Source organism: Ostrinia nubilalis, chromosome 24 (assembly GCF_963855985.1).
Source record: "Ostrinia nubilalis chromosome 24, ilOstNubi1.1, whole genome shotgun sequence".
Taxonomy (NCBI): domain Eukaryota; kingdom Metazoa; phylum Arthropoda; class Insecta; order Lepidoptera; family Crambidae; genus Ostrinia; species Ostrinia nubilalis.
The window spans coordinates 12,500,001-12,505,000 of NC_087111.1; the positions used below are offsets into that span (position 1 = coordinate 12,500,001).

Here is a 5,000-nt window from a genome sequence, read left to right on the forward strand (position 1 = left end):
TAACATTTATCAGTGATTATTTCATAATGTAGGTAACCTTAATACTAACAAATACCATAAAAAGAGAACACCGGCTCGTGTACAGCCTCACATTGAACGACGTTTTAATATAATATAATATAATATAATATTATATTAATATAATTTGGCAAAATGAGTCTGGAATGGTTTTTGCATAACATTACTATAACACATTGTTTTGATTTAAAGTGAAAAGTAGGCTAAGCCGCCTATTTAGTTCATACACACATAAATGATCTCATATTAATCACATTTACCAAATCATGAGGTAATTATTATTCATAATAACCGGCGATTATTCATAATTTTCACATTTACCGTAACATATAAATTATTACTAATTTTTATAAAATTTCGTTGTGTAGAAAATAAAATTATGTACAAAATATTTTTCGTACTCTAGCGACACCTATCGAACCGCTGGCGTGTGTGAAATTACGTGGGTGCCACTAGCGCGAGGTGCGCAATTGTGTCAATAGATGGCGCTTTAGCAGTATTTCTTGGGTAGTGATGTAGTATAACATTCTGTAGATTCGAGTATCGATATTATTTTATTTGTATTATTATGATTATTATTATTATCAATTTAATAAATATTTTTAAAATGTAAAAAAATGTCGATATCTATAATTAGTTGATAAATTAACGATAAAATTAAATACATAATGTTACTGTATGTAAATAAGCAATATTATATTCTACTGTTGTTGGTATTTATTTTCACTACATACATATACTTGCATATTAATGAATGATTCAGTGTGTGTTATTATTTAATTTATACATAATTTAACTCTTATACACTATCGACTGTTACACATCACTACCCGAGAAATGTTGCTAAAGCGCCATCTATTGAAACAATAGCGCACCTCGTGCTAATGGCACCCACGTCAGCGGACAGTGAAGTTCGGTCGGTTCCCGACAGGTGTCGCCCGGGCGCGGAAATATTATGTCCTTGTCTCAATCTACACACAAAATTGAATTTAAATCATAATAGTAATAATAATTTACTGTGCAATAATTTGGGTACTTGCATAACACACTTTTCAGTAATCATTGCAATAATAAAACTATATCACCACTGCTCTACTGTCTTGATTTTTAATTCGACGAAATTTTGACAGCTGTAATTTTTTGACAATTCAGATGTAATAAACCTCTTTTTGCTTTGAATTGTTTGGAATAAAGGTAATAAAAATATGAAACCGAATTAGGTACATCAAGTACAACTTACAAGTTTAGTATGATTGTTATTGTTTGTTTTGTGAATTCAATGTACACTAATTATTATGTACATTTTTGAGATTGAATAGAAAAAAACGCCTTTTTAACACAGTAAAACAACATAATATGTTTAAAAATAATATTATTAACATAAACTAAAATATGCATTGATGATCATCAATCATCATTGTCGTCCTCATAATCAACTTGGATTATAAAATTGGCATCTTGTTAAATTGGCCATTTTATGAAGCGAAGATTTCACTTTAAACAAAGGTTTTCGTAAAAAAGTTTCGTAACCTATGGATTATTGGCCAGGGAGTTCAGTAATAGAAAAATAATGTTCTTAATTTTATTGTAACTTCAAAAATATGATAATATAAAAACTCAAATAACCATTTTAAAATGATCGGTACAATTTTAAGTCTTAATTTTTAAATTGAAACCTTAAATCCAATAAAGGTTTATTTTTTTATTTGTGGGAATGCTCTCCATTTTTAGTGGGAATGTTTTAATGTTGGCAAAATTTCGTGTGATTAAAAATCAGACTTTACGTACCGATAGTGTTGTACATTTTTGTCTATTCTAGACAAAAATGTCCTAAAAAACTTTGTTAATTTCTATAAGTGCAAAACGACGTTATTAATAATTTTAGGTCTTCAAGAGTTTAAAGTAATTTCAGGGATTGCAAATTAGTTTGATTTATTAATATAAAATTGGTTATTTACATAACACACCTACTATGGTATACTTACTTATATTAATTAGTCAAAGTTTTGAATATTAATTATTGGCTGTAAGAACTATAATAAAAATATTATAAAGAGCTGTGGTGGTAGGTATGTATGTTTTGTCAACTCAATAATTTTTTATTTAATTTTTTTCAATTAAAATTTGTTTTTTTTTTTCTTATTAATTATTTTATTGTATTTATGTGTTATAAATATTTGTAATTTTCCTATATTTTCGTGATTTATGGGGTGTCGCTTTTAACACTTTAATCGCAATCAATTATTTTTTTTCTGTATCATCTTTTTAATAAAGAAAAAAAAAGGATCATCTAACCTAACCTAACCTAACCTAACCTAACCTAATCTAACCTAACTTTTTATAGTTCAATATATTTTTTTAAATTATTAATTATCTGGTTATACATTGTATAGGGGGTGTGTCACTTTAATTTTTTTTTTTTTTTTTTTTTTTTTTTTTTTTTTTTTTTTTTTTTTTTTTTTTTTTTTACACTTAGCGTTTAAAGCTGCGCGTGCGCAGCAGCGTACGAGCATAGCGTTAAAAATGTTTCTTTTCCATTCGCGGCTTCCACTCGAGAACCGAGAGAGTGTACAGACAAACGCGACGTCGGCGGCGACCGGCCGAGCGAGATCAGTAACACAGCGACCGCCGTGCGCAGAGCGCGCGCGCACGCTCAAATGTATTACAAACATGATGCGCGCGCGCACACTCTGCGTACGACGGATCGGTGCGTTTATAAGTTGTGTTTTAAAGCAAAGTGGTGAAAGAGTTGATGAAACTTTAACTTTTTCACTCTGTATGTACACTCTGTTGGCGTCTGAGGTTTCGGATGTTCAATGAGATTGACGGGACTTAGTGTGGCTCATTGGACGCTTGTTAAACTTTGTAGATCTACGGATGGGTTGTATGATCGAATTCGTAATAAAGATCTGTCTCACTCGGGCAATGTGTCCGCGTTATGTGCAGTCATCTGTGCTTGCATACGCGCTTCGACTGGCCACTTTTTAATACGCTTCGTTGTAACGCTTCCCGCCACATTAACCTTACATAAGGGCGATGATGGCTTTTTAGCGTTTACATCAGCGTATCGAATATGTGTATATTTTTATGTATTCTATAGCACACACTCACAACACGCAAACATTTCAATGATGTATGTCTCTGTAGTGATGGTGTCGACAAATCGTGAGAGGTAGGGTGGTTTTTCCAACACCGGGCTGACATATCGTTCATGATACGAAATTTGTTAGATTTTATTATAAAATGTGATGAATGAATGTTATGTCTATGCGAACGTTCAGTGTGGGCGCCTCTGTGAGCGCTATGTGGGTGTGTTTTTTTAGCATTCTATATTAATTTATGGAGTGTTGCAAAGACTCGCCTCACGACACACGTTGTAACTGCGAACAGTGTACACAAGTAGTCAAGCCCAGTTCGGTCGGTCAAACGTCGAATTGGGCTATAGACACCAAACACACTCTTCGTTAATATTCTTTAACGAGAGCTATCATATGTATAATATGTGTAAGCTCCCTGGTTGATCCTGCCAGTAGTTATATGCTTGTCTCAAAGATTAAGCCATGCATGTCTCAGTGCAAGCCGTATTAGGGCGATACCGCGAATGGCTCAATATATCAGTTTTGGTTCCTTAGATCTTACTCAGTTACTTGGATAACTGTGGTAATTCTAGAGCTAATACATGCAATCAGAACTCTGACCAGTGATGGGACGAGTGCTTTTATTAGATCAAAACCAATCGACGGAGGGCCTCGCGTTCGAAGTCGTTAATTTTGATGAATCTGGATAACTTTTGCCGATCGCACGGTCCAGCACCGGCGACGCATCTTTCAAATGTCTGCCTTATCAACTTTCGATGGTAGTTTCTGCGACTACCATGGTTGTCACGGGTAACGGGGAATCAGGGTTCGATTCCGGAGAGGGAGCCTGAGAAACGGCTACCACATCCAAGGAAGGCAGCAGGCGCGCAAATTACCCACTCCCGGCACGGGGAGGTAGTGACGAAAAATAACGATACGGGACTCTTACGAGGCCTCGTAATCGGAATGAGTACACTTTAAATATTTTAACGAGGAACAATTGGAGGGCAAGTCTGGTGCCAGCAGCCGCGGTAATTCCAGCTCCAATAGCGTATACTAAAATTGTTGCGGTTAAAAAGCTCGTAGTTGCATTTGTGCGCCGCGCTGTCGGTGCACCGCATCCGCGGTGATACTGACACGTTTGCGGAGCATATCGTCGGTGAGCCGACGGTCAAACGTCGGTTCAATATCAAAATCCTATCGCGGTGCTCTTCAGTGAGTGTCGAGATGGGCCGACAATTTTACTTTGAACAAATTAGAGTGCTCAAAGCGGGCTCAAAATGCTGCTTGAATATTTCGTGCATGGAATAATAGAATATGATCTCGGTTCTATTTTGTTGGTTTTCAGAACTCCGAGGTAATGATTAATAGGGATAACTGGGGGCATTCGTATTGCGACGTTAGAGGTGAAATTCTTGGATCGTCGCAAGACGAACATCAGCGAAAGCATTTGCCAAAGGTGTTTTCATCAATCAAGAACGAAAGTTAGAGGTTCGAAGGCGATTAGATACCGCCCTAGTTCTAACCGTAAATATGTCATCTAGCGATCCGCCGACGTTACTACAATGGCTCGGCGGGCAGCTTTCGGGAAACCAAAGATTTTGGACTCCGGGGGGAGTATGGTTGCAAAGCTGAAACTTAAAGGAATTGACGGAAGGGCACCACCAGGAGTGGAGCCTGCGGCTTAATTTGACTCAACACGGGAAATCTCACCAGGCCCGGACACCGGAAGGATTGACAGATTAACAGCTCTTTCTTGATTCGGTGGGTGGTGGTGCATGGCCGTTCTTAGTTGGTGGAGCGATTTGTCTGGTTAATTCCGGTAACGAACGAGACTCTAGCCTGCTAAATAGGCGTCGTCATTTAGGTGTGCGTGGCTCACGTCACGCAACTCACTGGCGACGT

General features: G+C 36.8%; 1 non-coding gene across 1 annotated transcript in view; it reads left to right on the top strand.

The window, feature by feature from the left end:
• Nucleotides 1-3,528: 3,528 nt before the first annotated feature.
• Nucleotides 3,529-5,000, top strand: part of LOC135084000 (small subunit ribosomal RNA) — a 1,903-nt gene continuing 431 nt past the window's right edge. The window contains exon 1 of the ribosomal RNA XR_010259750.1: nucleotides 3,529-5,000. This exon is cut by the window's right edge and continues 431 nt beyond it. This is a non-coding gene — a ribosomal RNA (small subunit ribosomal RNA).